Below are 20,652 nucleotides of genomic sequence, written 5' to 3'. Positions count from 1 at the left end.
ATGCTCTCGGCAGTGCAGTCGGCATCCCTCCGACAGTGTCGTATGCTCATTTAAAAATTGCCCTCGTCGAAACGGCGCTACACCTCACGGCTGCATGGTAACCCATGCCCTCGGCAGTGCAGTAGTCGCCGTTCCGCCGACAGCTAAACAGTCAAAATAATCATACCAATTTCTATCTAACCGCGGCTTGATGCCAATACGCCTACCTCCGGCCAATCAACTGTCCAGGCGGTCCCTAGCCACCCGGGGTTCTATTCTACTTATACTCCCTCAGTAGTCCTGCTGAGCGCGAGGAAACGAAGGAAGCCAGCCACAATAGTCCATTCTCTGCGAGTCTGCCAATTGACTCGCAGACCAAGAAAGGAATTTACTCTCTCTAGTTCTCTGACAACTCTGGTACGTTCAGCTTCGTACCGGGGACAGACATAGAGGACATGGTCCACAGTATCATCGACTCTACAGTCGGGGCACAAGCCCGACTCAAACAAACCAAATCTAGCCAAACTATCTCTAAACGCACCCATGCCCTGAGAGGAATTGCGTTGAGAACCGATTGGGAGAAACCCAGCTAATTGCTCGCAACTCCCTAACGTTTGAAAATATACCATGCGTGTATCGACCAGTAGAAGAATCGTTCCACCTAATTTGCCAAGAGTCAAAAGCTTTAGTCTTGTATTTCTTGCAAACTCCTAGAAGTGAGAAGACTTGCCTTCTTGGGAGTATACCGCTCGCTACGTTCAGTAGCTAGAATGTCGATAGGTTTATTGCCGGTGATCACAGAAACTGCCTCTCTCGAGACAGTTCTGTAACCTCCGACAACAGCTAGCAGCAGAAATCGCTGGGATCGCATTAATATACCCCTATATCATTGGAATTGCAAACGATGAGCCCAGACGGGCGCAGCGTACAACATTATGGCCTCAGAGATACCTTTGTAAAGAATGCGCATGATACGGTAATTCAACTCCCAATAGGGATGAATGACTCTACTAACACCAAAGAAGGCAACAATTGCATTCCTTGCGACAACCTGAAGGTGCTCCCTGAATTGAAGTCTCTCATCAAGGATGACACCCAGATATCTCTGAACGGTAACATACCTAATCGGATGGCCGTTCATCACGACACGCAGGTGGCGTGTCGCAGCTAGACGGCCTTTGAGAAACATCATAGTGGTTTTCTTCGCACTGAAAACCATATTATGCTGAAGATGCCACAACCTTAGTATCCTACAAGCCTACGTCGCTCTGAGTCCTATCTCGGATTTGTATTACAACAGCTTTGTTAAATGACTAATACATGCGGAAGATTTAATAACAAAAGTTGTGGAGAATTTATTTATGAAAAATTAATGTAAATACAGCCAATAAAAAGCAAATAAAAACTTTTAAAAATCTTTTTTTTACTGAAGCAAAACAGACGAGAAATAGACAGAAAATTGTACTGTTCTTTCTGTAACTAAATAAACATTCTTAATTAGCAAAATAAAAAAAATTAAATACGTGAAATGATAAACGGTAACAGAAGAACAAACCTCAGTTACAGTAATTGTTCGAAATTCCATCCTTCAAAATGTACACAGCACTCTGCCCGACGTAAAATATTTCCGGTGGCTTTCCGTACCATCTCAGGATCGTTTCATATAAATTCAATAGCATTTCGTATTTTAACGAGTAACTCTTCTTTAATATTAACTTTTTGTCGGTATACTATCGTTTTCATACAGTCCCAAATGAAGTAACCTAAAGCGTTAAGTCAGGTGATCGTGGTGGCCGATCGATCGGTCCACCGCGTCCAATCTAGTTTAAGAAATTAGCGTTCAAGTGATTTCTAGCTACTAAAGAAAATGTAGCGTTGCACAATCAAGTTGGAAAATCATTTGAAACCTAGTTTGTAAAGGTACATCCTCAAAAAAGCAGGCGAATTATTTTTCAAGAAATGAACGTATGCATCTCCCGTAAGATTTTCATTGAAAACAAACGGTCCCAGAATTTTGTCGTAAATAATGCCACACCAAACATTATTGCAAAATCTATGTTGAAAACTAGTTTCCACAGTACCTTGTGAATTGTCTTCGCTCCAAAAATGACTATTTTTAGAACTGAAGACTCCGTTTCTCATAAAAGTGGCTTCATCAGTAAATAAAATTCAATTTACCTTATTAATTTTATCTAGAAGCTGATGACACAAGTTTAACCGCTGGGGGTAATCTGTTGGCCACAAATTTTGAACCTTCAGCAGACGGAAAGTATAAAGATTTTCTTTTCGCCCCATTTTCTTGACAAACCGGTGCGACATGAAGTTCGCTTTGATTAGTGCCTGGCTAGGATGAATATTCTGAATCACACGATCTTCGTTATTAACATGATGATTTACTTGTCGTTCAACAGAAAACGAACACGTTGGAAATGACCCTCCCCTTCGTAAATGGTGATACACCGAACAATGTTTAAAAAGAATGCTTAAAAGATTACTTTAAAAAGAACGTTTATTAGGTACAGAAATAATAATACTATTTTCTGTCTATTTTTGTCTGTTTTGCTTCAATAAAAACCCGATTTTTAAAAATTTCTATTGGCTGTATTTACATTAATTTTCTCAAAATTAAATTCTCTGAAAGTTTTATTACTAAATCATTTATTAGTCATTTTTTTACATTTATTATTATTTTAAATTTATTGTTACCTATTAAATTACATTACATTTATTATTTATTTAGTCATTTTTACATTTACTAGTCATTTAACATAGCTATTGTAGTAGATACCTGGAAAAAAGTAGTTTTTCGACACCAAATTTTCTGTTTTACGTCAGGTATGTTAAAAACTACTGAAGTTACAGTTCTGGGACCTGTTTATGCTACTTCCCAGCTGAAATTACATTTGAAACCACCAACTCTACTCCTTAATTCGGGTCCCAAAAATTACACTACGGCTTCTTTTTATTAGAGGAGCTGTAATCCGGGCGAAATCTTTCGCTAGCTGTAATTTGAAAACAAAGCGTTTTCACACCTGTGTTTGTGTAAACTTTTTTCATTATTTTCACCAGTGGAACATATCCGGAAAGTTTCTCCGTCCCTTCGTGGGACACTTTATATATATTTCAGGACATAATAATAGTAATAACACTATAAAATTAAGAATATTTTTTTCAGTTCTTTTTTTAAATTAACTAAATGAACATAATAAAAATCTACTTCACGTCACAACTACACGTAGTCAATTATACTTATTAGTTTAAAAAAAATTGTTTATAAATTAGCATAAATAAAACTATAATAGTAACTTTTTAAACATTTAATTGTCATTGAAATTACAACACCTAAAAATAAATAATGAAGAATCATGAATTTTAATATTTTAAACAAAAAACAAACACTTTTACTAATACGACAACGTCTGTTAATTTTCAAAAATTTTGTAAATTAAACAAAAAAAAAACAAACCTAATTTAAATTTAAAAAGAATACAAAGCCTTTTTTAAAAAAATAATTATTTATAATATATGCTGTATGCTTTATTTTAAAAAAAAACCATTTATTTCAGTAAAGATATTTTTAGATAATTTTGAATGAGTAATAAAAGAGAATAGATAAGTTATACAGTATTGAAACAAAGAGATAAAAACATTTAAATAGGATGTAATATTGAATACTGTAATGCATACGTAATAAAATCAATACGATTGACACAATCTTACTAAACTACGTCATTCCTGTATGAAGACCTAAATATAAAGTAAAGGTCTTTGGATTAGTTAGAATACCGTTTTTTTCTCCTAAATCTTGATTGTACAGTATCTCGACTTAAAATATTTATGGGGTAACCTTATCCACACCTCTACACTTCAGATCTTACTATAACTTTTTATGAGGTAACAATATAATCGAAGTTTAGATTTAATTACAAAAAAAAAACTTTAACACATTAAAATTAGTAGCACTAGTTAGTTGTACTACGTCAAGATTAAAAAAAAAAAAAAATTGTAATTGTACCATTCACTTATGCAATTTGCAAGGCATCCGGGTACGTGTTTACATAAAAGCAGTTAGTGAGGCTTTATTTTTAGCTGAGTCAACAGAGATTCAAAAAGGCCTTAACCTCGAAAAAATTCAATACAGTAAACAAACTATTAGAATGGGTTCGGAAAAGTATGCAGAATAAAAGCGTGCACTAGTGGACTAGAACGAATAACTATTTAATTTGTTAATTAACAAATTAAGGGAATATTTTTAGTTTTTTCGCCAATAGCGGATTTATTTTTAATTGTATGTAAAAATAAAAACCGCCAATAGCTAGCTGAGGAACGTTTTCATAGAAATTTCAACCCAAGCTTGAAACTCGCGTAGACTCTCACATCCATGTAGACCGACCGATTACAGTTAAGATTACAGCTGAAAAATTACAAGTAAGTCTTGGTACGGTTAGTAATATTATTACCGACAAGCTAAAATACCGTAAAATAAGCGCAATATGGGTTCCAAGACATATGATAAATCGTCATAAGGAGACGAATCTTCGCAAGTGTACAGAGCTGAAACAACGATATCAGAAGGAAGATGATACTTTTAGTATTCTAACCTGTGATGAGGGATGGATTCTCCATTATCAACCGAAATCAGAAGGGAGCGCGGAGTGAGAGCGCACGAGTTCACCTGTCAAGAAAATATTCCGAACCCGACAATCACCAGGAAAAGTTATTCTGATGGGATGCAAAAGGCTAGGTTTTGTCGATTTTTTAGAAGATCAGTGAACAATAAACAGCGCATACCGCTGTAACATGCATTTCAACCAAGGTGACGCCAGCAATATTGAAAAAAACGCCCTGGATTTCAGCGCAAAGGCATCGTTCTGTTTCACGACAACGTCCGGCTTCAAAAGGCTCAGGTAACTTGAGAAACCATCGAAGAATTGCATCGGGAAGTACATCGAAAAGGTTGCAGCAATAAAAAAAAATTATATCTCCCTATGTAACTGAGATAAAGTATTAATTGGAACTGCAAAATAATTAGGATATCAAGTTTTAGACGACGTGACCGGCCGTGACCTTGAGCCGAAGTGGACAACGCCTCTGCGCCACTGTCAGTCAGTGCAATGGCGACAATTCAGCAGAAAGCACAGTGTGTTTTGTGGTTTGCGGAGTATAAATCAATTATAACTATTCAACAGACTTTCTGGCGTGTTTATGACAATGATCCCCCCCCCCCCATACAAACAGCATTAGACGGTGGTACGAGAAGTTTAAGGAATCTGGCAACGTGGAAGTGAAAAAGTCCCCCGGACGACCCAGAACGAGTGACGAAGCAGTTGAGCGAATACGCCAAAGTTGCTTAAGAAGCCCTAAAAAATCTATTTCTAGGCAAAGTTTACCGTTAGGAATTCCAAAGACAACTATTCAAAATGTGTTGCACAAGCGTTTATGCCTTCACGCTTACAAAATTCAGCTTAAACATCAAATTAAACCTACGGATCATCCTAAACGTGTTGAATTCGCAAGTAAAATGCTTAATAACATTGAGGATGACGAAACATTTTTAAAAGGTGTATGTTTACGGATGAAACGATGTGAAATTATTGTGTATGTCAGAGATTCCCCAAAAATAAACGTGTGGTGCGGTTATATTGAAACAGTCTAAGGTATATAAAAAAACTTTTTGAGTTGGTGAATTGTAACAAAATATACTCGTTTGATTATCTTTAGTACTTTATGAGATACGATTTTTTTAAAGTGCTGCAAAATTTTTCGATGACCTTGTACTATCTCATCCTTCATACAGTTTTGACTCGGTCCCACTGGATTTCCAGCTGTTTGCACTACTTAGAAATACGTTTAATGGTAACGGAAACGTCAAAGAAATGTTCTAAATTGGCTTCAACATCAAGAAAACGCTTTCTTTGCTTTCTTATGTATGCAGCAGACACAACACAAACAAGCCGATTCGGATACGAGAAAAGTCTAATAATTTTGCTGGAAATTACATCGAAACGTGAAAAGAATGTTACATCGATTAAATAAATAGTTTTACCTTCAAAACAATTTGTCTCTTTAATTATTAAATGACTCGTACATTATTTTCAAGAATGACTAATATTAAATATCATTCCCCATAAAACTATTTCGGTTCTGTAAAACACAGTTAATTAAATAAAAGCTGAAAACACAGTTGTAGGACTTTCCCGTCACGCAGCTAAAGCCGCCGTTCCGGGAAAGTCCTACAACTGTGGGTTGTTTCTGATGCACGGCTTTACACACACAACTTAATTTAAAATATTTATCATTTTTTAAAAATATAATATTTTTTCGTTTATTTAATCCAGTGATTCTAACTAAAGCGCCCGCGCATACCGTATTTAATTCGCGCGGATGTGGCGGTACTAGCGGCGACGGTAGGCATTAACTGAACTAATGCAATTTCACAAATTACATAGAACAAATTTCGCTCGTACGGTCGCAGACTGGTATAGCCATGAGGCTTAACGTACCAGGTATCCAGGCGATCCAGTTCGAGACCCAGCCAGACCGAGTTTACTTTTTTACACTTTAAATATTATTCATTTACTTAAATCTACCGCTCACCTCTGACGTCACAACATAGCACACGACTACAACAGAATTCTTTGGGATGGTGGTGTCAATTTGCAAAACGTTTTTCGCAAATATTGTTATTTTTTAATCGTTGACAAATACGCCTAAGAAAAATATCTTAATTAGGTGAAATCTCGAGACACTGAGGGTGACCTTGCTCTACAGCCTCACCCCCCCTTGGACCTTTTAAGTTGAAAATTTAATGGCATCAATGTCCCAATATGTAGAAGTAATCTGACCATGTTTGGTCAAAATCGGTCCAGTAGTTCTGGAGATATAAGGTGATTTAGAGGCCAACGCCGAAAACAGACGAACATTAACATCCGAAAAACTTCCATCCGGTTTTTTGGGTTCCTTAGATGTCATAACGTCAAGATCAGATGAAAACCGCGTATGTCCAAATTGAACCTACTACAATACTTTCCCTTCTCGAGTTATAGCTCTGATATAGCGCTATCTAGACAGGAAAGTAATAATAAAACAGTATTTTTATTTTTCGATAATTAAAAAATTCAGAGGTTTTGGTATATACAATTTTTTTTTATCTACCATTTAAAACATTATCATTAACACTTCTTTTTTTTTAAATAAAGAAAATTACAGAATATTTATATAAATAAATATACCATCTCTTTTAATGATAAAAAAAAGAGTAATCATAATGAATTAAAATAAATTAAAAACCTTTTCCACACAAAAAAAGTAATAATAATAATAATAATAATAATAATAATAAAATAATATTTTAAACAGAAGGATAGTTTAACAAGTCGAAAATCAAGAGGTCACTAAAAAACAACGGGCAAGGTCAAATGAACCAATTGAGCACCCACGCACGTGCTACAATACACGTGTGAGTTAGTAAGTTAATTTTGATGGAAAAATTATAACAGCAACAACCAAGCGAGACAATTCTACTTTTATTATTCTGCAGTAACTGAACCGGCAAACTAAAAAATAATAAAAAGAAAAATAACTACTTTACAGCAATTTATGCGCAAAAAAAACTTAAAATATTTCATAATAATTACGTAATTTTATAAATTATAATCATTACTATTTAAATTATACTGTTTAATTATTTCCATCAATAAAAAAAATATTCAATACATTTAATTTTTGTCCAATGGAATTATATTTCTGTAATAAAATAAGAGAAAACTATTTTATAAAAATCATTATTTTTTATAAAAAATACAGTCATAAGTGAGGTAAACTATTAAGCCGACATATGCTGTAATAAACATAGTCTTAATACTTTTAAAACTCATATAATACTTTTCATAATTTAAAATTAATATTTTTAAAACAATTTATAAAAGTTACGAGTATGTGTGATAAATAATAAATCAGGGGAAGTAAAAATTCTAAAACATCTTAACGGGTGAGATCTGTAAATACCAGTTCAGCAACTTAAAACTGACCCGAGTCGGCTCGAACTGCAGTTATTTGAGAGGTCACCTTTAACATTGTTACCGTCGCAACTACTGTTAGCGCCACAATCGGTTATGTATATTACTACTATCGTTTATTGTAAATTATAAACTGTTCATGCTTTAGTGCAGCATATATTTGTTCTTTGCAGTTGTGTTTTTCAAAAAATGTCTTATTCGATCCAGGAAAGGGAATTGCTATACTGGAAGCTTATACACGTTATAGATCGTTTCAAATATTCGCGGAAAATTTTCCAAACGCCAGTATTACAGTAAAGAATAGCATATACGATTCGATTAAACGTTTGCGTACAAACGATTTAACAGGGTCGATTTCAAATCCAGAACGAAACAGGCGATCTTCCGTTAGGACTCAAGATGCCATAGATGATATTTAAAGAAACATTTTAGACGGTACGAAAAACCTATAAATAAATGACCACTACAAAATGTTGTAAAATACATATCTTACCGTAAGATTCTTCACGATTTAAATTTAAAATCCTATCGAATAACAACTGCACAAAAAACAGAAACCGAAACGTCTTAGTTATTGCGACTGGCTTTTCAAACCCATTATCGATGGACAGATAGACTCGATGTTGTATTTCATGTCGGTCGAGGCACGTTATCATTTACTGGTCGTGTTAATTGGTACATCAGGAATTTAATGATGAAAATCCTCAGCGGATATTTGAGTATCTGCCTTACGATTAGAAAATCGGGTATGGGGTGCTGTTTCGGTTAATCGTAAGGTGGGGCCAACATTTTTATACCGTATTGTCAATACAGATGTGTATTGTACAATTTCAACAAAGTCTACGCTCAGTTAACATACAATAAAAAAGAGTACGGCTTCTTCCAACAAGAAATAGCAATGTGTCATGCATCAAACGATTCACTAGCACGCGTTCTTGCGGCTCTTATACAGAGTGTCCCACGAAGAAACGGAGAAAATTGCATAACATGTTCTACTGGTAAATATAATGAAAAACGTTCATGTAAACATAGGTTTGGAAACATTTTTGTTTTCAAGTTGCGGCTAGCGAAAGAGTTCGCCCGGATTTCAGCTCTTCTAATAAAAAAAACCCCTACTGTAATTTTTGCAACTCAAATTAAGGAGTAAAGTTGGTGGTTTTTTATGTAATATGAGCTGAGAAATAGCATAAAACAGATCCTAGAACTGTATTTCCAGTAATGTTTAAGATATTAGACGTAAAACACAAAATTCGGTGTCGAGAAACAGGTTTTATTTTGGTTTGTATTAAACAGCTTTGTTAAATGACTAATACATGCGGAAGATTTAATAACAAAACTTGCGCAGAGAATTTAATTATGAGAAAATTAATGTAAATACAGCCAATAAAAAGTAATTAAAAATTTTTTAAAGATGATATTTTATGGAAGCAAAACAGACGAAAAGTAGACAGAAAATCGTATTATTCTTTATGTACCTTCATACCTTTGCGATCAGATAATAAGTGAGTTCAAATTAATTTTTTAGTATTCAATTTGATGACTCAGCAGATATGGCAAAAATTTCTCAGTTTTTATGGTTTGTGAGATATGAATGCGGCAGTGACAGATCAACGAAAGAAAATATGTTGCTTGCAAATCAATACCTGGTCATGCAATAGGACAATATTTTTCTGATATTTTTTATGAAGCTACTAAGAACTATTAGCACAGATTGGAAAAAATGTGTTATAGTATGTAGTGACAGTGCAAAGGCGATAACAGGAAAGAACAGAGGATTCCTGAAAAAACTAAAATATAGTCTTATATTAAGGGCGGATGGACGCACTGTTTTTTCACAGACATGCTCTTGCCAGAAAAAATATACCGGAAAATCTCAAACAAATCCTTTGTAAAGCGGTAAAAATTGTTAATTTTATTAAAAGTTGATCGTTACCCAGTAGACTGTTTGCTAAACTATGCGATGAAACGGGCGAAAAGAAAAAATCTCTTCTTTTCCATACATCTTGAGCAGTAGTAGGGGAAGACACCCACCATGTGACAGACACGGTCGCCACGCCACCCCCTCCGTATCAAGCCCTTATGGGCTATACCGGAGGCCATCTTCAAAACATCGACAAAAGGCATCTCTCAGCCTTGTTCTTGCCTCAGTCAGGATGCCACCGACGGGAATGTCATACGATGAGAATGTCACATGTGACATTCCCATCGGTGTACTACTATCCCTAAAACACAACAAACCTAAAAACAAAACACATTTCACGTTAGTCTCAAACAACACTGAGTAAACAGATTAAGCAAAGGAATTGAAATCCACTACCCACCCGAAGGTAAAATAAGTGAGTTAATATGCAATTACAGTAAATCAAACCAAGAACAAGAACTTAGCAATTGCAAAACGAACAAAAGAAGAACGCGGGAAAGCCCAGGCGGCACCCTAAATGCCCTCAGCAATCCTTTCTTTTGCAAAATAGTGCATGAAATTCTCAACTATTATCCATTCGGTTGGTTTCGCCAATTGACATACAGAATATCACGGGGAAAAGTGTTAACCCGGTTGTTGGAATTGCGAGATGAATTAATATTTTTCCAGGATAAACAAACGCCATTCTCAATGTTTTATAGAATGATTACATGATGCTATTGACTTACTTAGCTGATGTATTTTCACATTTAAGGAACTTGAATGTGAATTTAAAAGGATGTGATAAAAACATTTTCTTAATGACAGACAAACTTCACGCTTTCATCAAGAAGCTTGATATCTGATTATTCGCTTTAAAAGCAAAGGTTTGATATGTTTTCACTCACTTCCGATTATATTCAGAAAAGTTTGGATGAAGAAGATTATTATTCACCACAGTTTGGATAGCATGAAGATGCATTCGATACCTGGTACGTAAGAAAAATTCATTCGGCGGAGTATTTCCCGGAAGATAAAAATGATTTCTCGAGAGATCATAAATGGATTCAGTTAGTGAATCCACTTAGTGAAAACGTTTTGGCAGCTGCTAAGTTACCGGTTGAGATTCACGACCAGCTCATCGAAATGTCTGCCGATAAAACGTTACGATTACTGATGATTTAGATACGTTTTGGCTTGCTCGTCGAAATGAATATTGAAATTTAGTCACAGAAACATAAAAAAATATTAATCCCTTTCGTCACGTCTTACCTCTGTGAAAAGGGATTTTCATCTATATTTACGCTAAAAACTAATTATAAGAATCGACTTTTATCACTTGAAAACAATTCGCTTTTGCGTTTTTCTAACGTAGATCCACGTATGAAGAAACTTTAAAATGAAAAACAAATGCAAACAACTCATTAATTTATTTTCTTATCATATTTGTTAATAAAATATTTATAATAAATTATTTTTTCTCGTAAAGTGATTTCATTAATGGTTACGTGTAGTTGTAAACTAATTTCACGACCCCCATTTTCATATCACCGCGACCTCCGGGTTGAGAAACGCTGCACTATAGTAAAAACAAACAATTCATAAATAAAAATTACACTAATCTGCATATAATTTATGTAATAATGTACATAAAAATACGTACATAAGTACATTAAGTAATGATTATATCCTTTATAAGTAAGGTACAGATAATGTGACCTTGTTATTAACTGACCTAACTCAATTTCATTTGAAATTGTTTTGGTATTTTATCCAGATGAACAAGATTTATATGAATAATGTAAGTATAAATTATATATAAACCATCATACAACATAATAAATTTATTTTCAAGGAATAAAAAAAAAAAAAAATGTTCAATTTAATTTGAATACGTGAGTTTAATAAATGGAATTTTATTATAACAAGGACAAGATCAAAATTTATAAAAAAATTATTTTCTACAAAATTACTGATCACAGAAGCAACCTTGAGATTACACACCATTGTGATATTAAATTGTCACGCTATGAATTTATCACATTATTATGTAATAATAATAACAATAACGTAAACCAGAGAGAAAGAGAGAGAGAGTGAGAGAGCACACGCGCGCACGCATCCGTGCGCGCACATTCACACAAACTTACAGTTATTTTATCGATGTGAAATAGTTAAAAAATACAACCATCATCAACATTTTCTACCCAATTAATTTATTAGTACTGCACGATACACATAACTAAATTTATATTAATTAAAATGAATTAATATCTATTTAAACTTTTACAAATAATTTTTTTTTTTACTTGTATTACCTCATGTAGAAATGATTTTTATAATTTTTACTTTTCAGCCTAGATAGCGTTATAGCAGAGCTCTAAAAGAGAAAGTATTGTAATCGGTCCAATTTGAGCATTATGCGGTTTTCACCCGATCTTGACGTTTCGACACCTAAGGGACGAAAAACAACGGATGGAAATTTTCCGGATGTTAATGTTCGTATGTACGTGCATGCGCGTGTGTGTTCAGTTTCGGCCTCTAAATCACCTTATATCTCCAGAAATATTGTACCGACTTTGACCAAACTTGGTCAGATTACTTCTATATATGGGGCATTGATGCCATTAAATTTTCAACTTAAAAGGTTAACTTAAAGTGGGTGAGGCTGTAGAGCAAGATTACCTTCAGTATCTCGATATTTCGTCTAATTAAGGTCATATTTTTGTTAAGCACATTTCTTAACGATTAAAAAATAACAACACTGGCGAACATTTTTTTAAAACTCAGTTTTTCATTACTTCATTTGCGTTTATACAAATTATACTTATTCATCCTCTGAAGTAATACCTTACTTTTACAAAAATATGTCCCTTTAAGTGCCTAATAAATATTATTTTCTTGCTGTCTTCAACAAATTAATAAATTTAAATATTTTGAGAAATTTATATATTACTAAGGGTACATATCTTAACAACTTCGAAGTAAATGGAAATTAAAATAACACATAATTAAATTCATAAATTACGGGTAATCTATTTAATTTTAACGAAAAAATAATGAAGACAGATTAGATGTGAATAATTGGGTTTTTTAATACTGCGTAAGTTGAACTACTTTTTATTACGTCATTAAATTTAATAAGTACGAAAACATATATCTATTACAAAAAATAAATAGAAATTATGGACCGAGATACCGATAATTCATATGGCATAGCATGTAACAAGTTAAATTCAAGTACAAATATACATACGGTAAATAATCATAAGATAACATAACATACACGTAGTGAATTATTACATAGCTCAAGGCTGCATAATAAACTTATTTTATAATGCAACTTAGTTTAAAAGTACAGTATAAATACTATTAAAGTAGACCTTGACACCATTAATATAATTTGTTTTTAATTATTATTATTCTCGAATGTAAGTCAACAACTTATGTAGGTGGTATTTCAATTTATCAATACAATGGCTGTTTGAACGTCATCCAACACTATGACCATCACTTTGTCATTCAAGAATAGAGCAGCAATGGAGTTACAAATTTAAAATTATAGGGCAGTGATCAATTTTTATTTATTTATTATTTATAAACTGTAAATAAACGATCAATAAAAAGTAAAAATTTAATGTCTACGCCAATACAGAGGATAATTTTGGATAATCATTTTTTTTAACAACAAATTATATTTTTTTAATAAAACTTTATCTTCAGTTACGATATAATTACTGATAAGTAAAAAAGATGCAGTTTTATTGAATGCTACTGAAGGGCGTTAATTTTTAAACACCTAGCAAAAATAAAAATAGGAAGTGATTAAATTTCGAAAGTTCCATAACCAATTCTTTTGCTGTTAGAATACAGTTTTATCCAAATATTACGATTTTTTGTCAAACACATTTTACATAAGACAATCAAATTTCTTGTACGGTCAACACATAAATTTTCTTCGAAATAACGACACGGAGAAGATTGGAGAAAATTGAACGGGAAGATAAAATAAGAAATGAAGAAGTAATGAGGAAAATAAACGATAATAGAAGCTTAACGTGAATAATTCAAAATACAAAAGCTGGAATATATCATGAGATGAAAGAATTGAAATTTAGAAAATTAAAAAAGTTAACTTATTTTTGTGTTTATACTTATTTATATGTAATCTTTTCTAAAAAGAATAATTATTACTTATTTAAAAAAAAAACAAAAAAGCAATGACTAAATGTATACCAAACCTGACAAAAAAACAGTTTTCGTGTAAATAAATAAATCTTTATTCCGATCGGAACATAAAAATACATTATATAAAAATAAAAATAAATTATAAGATAAAAAAATACATATGTTTAAAGTTCACATTAATTATTTAAATACAAACACATAAAATAATGTTGTAATAAATATATTAAATATAAAAAATTACAATAAAATAATTTACAATTCAGAAACCATTATTAAAAATTATTTTGAGCACATATTTGATACACGTTGAACGGGATGCAGACAAATTTATTTTTGTTTTTAATTAGTATTATTTTAAAAATTTATGACAGAGTAAAATAATAGTTTCCTTAAAAGAAGATTTTTTAATTATATTTTAAATAAAATGGGGGGAAGATTTATTAAATGGTTCGGCAATTTATTTCATGAAAACAGCAACGGAAGCATAATAAGGCTCTTTCTCATAAGACGAAGTATTGCTGTGTTGAGTTATACGATAATAGTTCCGTTCTCTGATATGGTAAAGATGGCTACTTTTTTTTAAGAATGAGTGACCATTCTTTCTAGCAAAAACTGCAGTGGGACACTGAATATATATATGTGTATATATATATATATATATACAGAGTGTCCCACAAAGAAACGGAGAAACTTTCAGGACATCTTCTACTGGTGAAAATAGTGAAAAACGATCTTCTAAACATAGGTGAAACGCTTTCTCTTCGAGTTACGGCTAATGAAAGATTTCGCCCGGATTTCGGTTCTTCTAATAAAAAGAAGCAGTGATGCAATTTTTGGGACACAAATTAAGGTGTAAAGTTTGTGATTTCTTATGTAATTTGAGCTGGGAAATAGGATAAAACAGGTTGAAGTACCATTCCAATAGTTTTTAAGATATCCAATGTAAAACACAAAATTCGGTGTCAAAAAACAATTTTTTTTTTTTAGGTTTGTAGTACAATAACTTTGTTAAATGACTAATAAATGCGAAAGATTTAGTAACAAAACTTGTAAAGAATTTAATTCTGAGAAAATTAATAGAAATACAGAAAAAAAAGTAAAAAACTTTTAAATGTCGTTTTTTTTATTAAAGCAAAACAAATTAAAAATAGACAGAAAATCGTATTCTTTCTGTACCTAATAAAAATTCTTTTTAAAGCATGTTTTTTAAACATTATTCGGTGTATCAGCATTTACGAACGAAAGAATCATTTCCAACGTGTTCGTTTTCTTGAACACCAATTAAGTCATCGTGTGATTCAGCGTATTCAGCGTAGCGCAGGCGCTAGTACAAGGCAAATTTCATGTTGCACTGATTTGTCAAAAAAGCAAAGTGTGATGAACGAATCGTACGGAAAGAAAATTTATATCCTCTCCGTCTGCAGAAGGTTCAAAATTTGCGGCCAACAGATTACCCCCGGCGGTTAAACTTGTGTCATTGGCTTCTAGACAACGTTAATGCGGAAAATTCATTCTATTTACTGATAAAACCAGTTTTACAAGAAACGGAGTCATTAATTCAAAAAATAGTCATTTATGGAGTGAAGACAATCCACCATAGTACTGTGGAATCTAGTTTCCAACATAGATTTCACATTAATGATTGGTGTGGCATTATTTATGACAAAATTTTGGAACAATTTGTTTTCAATGAAACTTTTTAAAATTATTTTCAGTAATTAGTGTTTTTGTTTTTAAAAAGAATGTTTTTAGGTACAGAAAGAATAATACGACTTTTCGTCTATTTTGCTACAATAAAAAACCGATTTTTAAAAGTTTCTATTTACTTTTTATTAGCTGTATTTACATTAATTTTCAAAAAATTAAATTCTCATTTTGTTACTAAAGCTTCCGGATTTATTAGTCATTTATCAACAAAGGTATTGTACTACAAACCTAAAAAAAAAAAAAAAAAAAAAAAAAAAAAAAAAAAGACTTGTTTTTCGTCATTGAATTATGTGTTTTACGTCGGATATCTTAAAATCTACTGCGTTACAGTTCTGGTACATGTTTTATCCTATTACATAAGAAATTACCAAATTTACACCTTAATTTGAGTCCCAAAAATTTCAGTAGGGCTTTACTTTATTAGAATAGCTGAAATCCGGGCGAAATGTTTCGCTAGCCGTAACTCAAAAACAAAGCATTTCTAGATCTATGTTTATATCAACTTTTTTCATTACTTTCATCAGTAGATGTCCTGAAAGTTTCTACAGTTTTTCGTGGGATATTGTGTATATAAAACACCAAGTTTAAGTTACCATAATTAGTTTTCTATATATGTTTAGATGACATTATACTTTATAGGAGAGTATATTTAGGATTAATAATGACGAGGTGTAACTCTTCATAATACTTCGGGTTACGGGAAAAAGTCTTACTATGCTTCCGTTGACATTTTTATTAAATTACCAAACCGTTTAAAAAAATCTTCATTTAAAATACAGAAAATACAATTAAGAGATTTATTTTACAAAAAAAAAATATTACGTTTTCAATGAATTTTTAAATAATACTAAATAAAAAATTAAGAGAAAAACAAGTTTACTGCATTCCATACTTTTTTTTAGTTTCCTAATGCGTTCAACTATCTGGTGTTCACCAATCTGTTCAACTAGTGAACAATAAGCAACCCCTTCCACGGTCCAATGAAGTGAGAATGATATGTATGGCATGTAAACGGGTGTAGTCTTGTACAGACTCAGGCCGACCATTCCTGAGACGTGTGTTTAATTGAACCCCAACCACAAAAATACAACGGTATCCATTGTCTAGTATTCAAATCCGAATAAAAACAACTTTTACTAGGATTTCAACCTTAGGACCTTCGACTACGAAAAGCAGCTGTTAAACAACTGACTCATGCCAAACTTGTATGTGCTTAAACAATCTTCATTAATGCTTTTTAATTATTAATTATTTTTAGTTATTTAATTAATTATTTTTTATATTTAATGTATTTACCTTAATATTATTACAGGTGTCTATATTTTAAATAATTAACATGTACCTTAATTACTTTCTATGGGATTACTTTCTCTTGGGGCGCTTAAAATTTCAAAATTTCATCTACATATTTTCTTATTTTATAATTAATTATAAATTTTGTTATGCTGCTCTGATCAAGGGTTTACCAAGGTTTCTCTTCATCCATCCAGCCAAATACTGGAGCAGTTCGTTGTTTTAAGGGTGGAGTAGAGTATCCACACATATTGCTGACCTAATTAATACAGAGTCAATAGTATGAAAATCCCTCAACAACTTTAAAACCGTTCCAGATAGAATCCTGTAACTTTCAGTATAAGGTATCAGTCAACTACTTTACCTTTTGAAAAAATGGAATTTCTACCCCTCATTAGGGGTGACCTAAGGCTTGTAACTCAAATATTTTAAATGGTGACATCCTTTGCGTGATACAACATTTTAAAGGTTTCTTTAAGACAAGAAAAATTATATAAATAAAAAGTTGGTACAGTGTGTGCACCCAAAATGACAGCGGGATAAAATATGGATTTTGAGAATTACTGAATTTAGTAAGTTCAAGTAATAAAATTAAATAAAAAGAAATTAAACTGAATTAAATTAAAATTATTTTAATAGTTAAATTTTTAATTAAAAAAAATAAAATATTTTTTAATATAAATATTTTTTAATATATATTTTATTTTTAACACTAAAAATTGTTTTTGTTCCAATTTAATGAGTAAATAAATAAAAATGTTGTCACCTAATCATGCTGATAAGCTAATCATTAATGGTCTGTTAAGAGTTGTTGCAATAATGAAGCTTAATTCACTGTCGTGTAATATTCCATTTAGAGTGTTTCATTACTACACTTAGTTTCTTATGAAAATTTACTGCGACTGGTCGGCCAATAGATGTCTACCTTTACCGCATTTGTAGGTCTCTTTTGTTATTTGCATCTTTTTTACTTTTTTTTTTGTAACTGTTTTGAATTAATTTTTTCTACGCTGCCAGCTAACTGTTCACTTAGTGAACAGGAGAGGGTCACACTTTTAATTTGATGATATAGTTAGGTCATATAATGAAGTTTGAGAATTGTTCAATGCAAAATTTAATAACTGCAACCTAATTTCAAAAGGTTCAGGTCGACAAACCATCAAACGATTTGAAGGAAACAGGGAGCATTAATAATGGAGGAAAACCAGGGAGGCCTAAATCTGTATCAAATAATAACAAATCCTTGGAAATTATGCAAGAATGTATTGAGAATCCTCTCATTCTTCGACTGTAACAGCAGCAAGAGAACGTAAAATTAGCCAAAGTTCAGCGATTAGAATATTAAAAAGTGAAAATTTCAAACTCTTCAAAACTGGTCTGGTGCAAGAACTTAATGAAGATGACTACGATTGAAGGACTTAAGTTCTGCGAAATTATAATGAACAATATTATTTTTGCAAATTCTGATTTATTATACAACATAGTTTTAGTGATGTTCACATTTTTTAAATGGCAATCACCATAATTGTCGATTCTGGATCGATATTAATCCACACTATTATCGTGAGGAACATACACTGTATTCAGTCAAAGTAAATGTACGGGCAGGTATTTTTGGTGGACTATTGATAGGGCCTACATTTATTGATGGAAATATAAACGCAGTAAAATATGAGGCTTTGCTTCTCGACCATATCATTCCAAACATTCAAAACGTTGTTGGCCCCAAATTTCAAAACATTTAGTTTCATCAAAATGGTTCCACTCCTCATTTCGGTCTTCAGGTACGTGAAATTTTAAATGCATTTTTTCCTGGAAGATGGATTGGCCGAAGGGTCAAATAGAATGGCCAGGGAGATCACCCGACTTGTCACCATCGGATTACTTTCTCTGGGGGCTCTTAAAAAGTATTGTTTATCATAATAAGTCCCAAGATATCGATGATTTACAACAAAGAATTAGAGTATCAGCACAAAATATCACTAGGGAATCATTGAATAAAGCAAGACTATCCTTTTTCAACCTATTGGCACACTGTCAAACAACAGAAGGAGAACATTTCGAATGTTTATTAAAATGAAATGTCAGTAAATAAGCAAACATTATGTTTTTAAATAAATTTATTCGATAATATCCATTTAATCAATTTATTTATTTTTCGATTATAATTCCTTAAGTTAATCAATGTAATTGATCATTATTTGTAATGTAAAATGATCAATGTAATTTTTTTTCAAAATCTAAAATTATCCCGCCGCAATTTTGGGTACACACATCGCACCAACTATTTATTTATACCATTTTTCTTTTCTTATAAAGTCCTTTAAAATGATGTATCACACAAATGATGTTACCGTTTAAAATATTTGAGTAACAACCCCTGGGCCACCCCCGAAGAAGGGGTTGTAATTCTATTTCTCGTCAAAAGGTAAAATAGTTACTATTTTACGATACCATATCCTAAAAGTTACAGCATTCTATCTGGAACTGTTTTCAAGATGTTGAGGTGTTTTCATACTTTTGACTCGCTCATTATAATGTATAATTTATGTACGGTTCAAAATAAAATACTTATTTATTTATTTAAACAGTGATAGAAAGATCAATAACAGGTGTATAAAAAATAAAAATAGAAAAATATTAAAACTGACAGACCTAAAAAGGAAATGCCATTTTTACCACAATCTCAAAATTACACCTGTAAATAGAGAATAGATACGAAACGGTACAAAACACTTGCTTCAAGGTAGATAGCCTGATAATGATGAAAGCATTTCAATAATAAAAATACTATAATTAATTCACAATTTTTTTTTTAAATTAGTTTAATTTATAGGTGTAATAAACATTAATAAAACACAAATAGATTTTTTTCTGAGTAAATAACCAATAATTAACTTCAAAATAAACGAAATTCTGCACCAGACATTAACCAAATAAATTAATAAAGAATAACACTTTGAAAAGCATTGCAAAAAAGAAAAAGTTAAACCATAAAAGTACACGAAAGTGTTTTATAAGCAATGATAAAAAAATGACAGAAAAAAAAACAACGCTAAGTGATTATATAAATAACATACTAAAGTAAAAAAAAATCCATTAAAGTCAAAACGTATATTAAGAAAGGAAGTAATCTAAAAAAAAGTATAAATAAAAAAACATAATTTAAGAAAAAAAAATACTAGCACTAACGAAGCTATATAAAAACCAAAGAAAAGTAATACTAGTAGTAAAATGAAAGTTCTCTAACTGGACAAAAAATCAATACTATTTAATACTTAATTATTATTCAGTACATACAAATGGAATTATTCCCATCATAAAAATTATTTACGACTAAATATAAACTACAAATTTTATCTAATTATTTTTTATATATAATTACAACATGTCATTTTTATCTTATAAATTAAAATACCTGAATAGCAATTTTTTTATTACTTTAATTTTCTTTAATTGGCTATAACTCTGAAACCAATGAAAATTAGTACCGCTTATGATATATCGTTAAAAAACTCTCAATGAGTGCTTATTATTGCAGTTAAGAAAAAGTCCGAAATCCAAATT

General features: G+C 31.7%; 1 protein-coding gene across 1 annotated transcript in view; it reads right to left on the bottom strand.

Moving 5' to 3' along the window:
* The window catches only part of LOC142324026 (23 kDa integral membrane protein-like), an 81,585-nt gene that overhangs the window by 18,991 nt on the left and 41,942 nt on the right, over positions 1 to 20,652 (bottom strand). The gene's annotated exons all lie outside the window — the stretch shown is intronic.

This window comes from Lycorma delicatula, chromosome 4 (genome assembly GCF_047948215.1).
Source record: "Lycorma delicatula isolate Av1 chromosome 4, ASM4794821v1, whole genome shotgun sequence".
In the NCBI taxonomy this organism is placed as follows: domain Eukaryota; kingdom Metazoa; phylum Arthropoda; class Insecta; order Hemiptera; family Fulgoridae; genus Lycorma; species Lycorma delicatula.
This window is presented reverse-complemented; position numbering and strand designations above follow the sequence as displayed.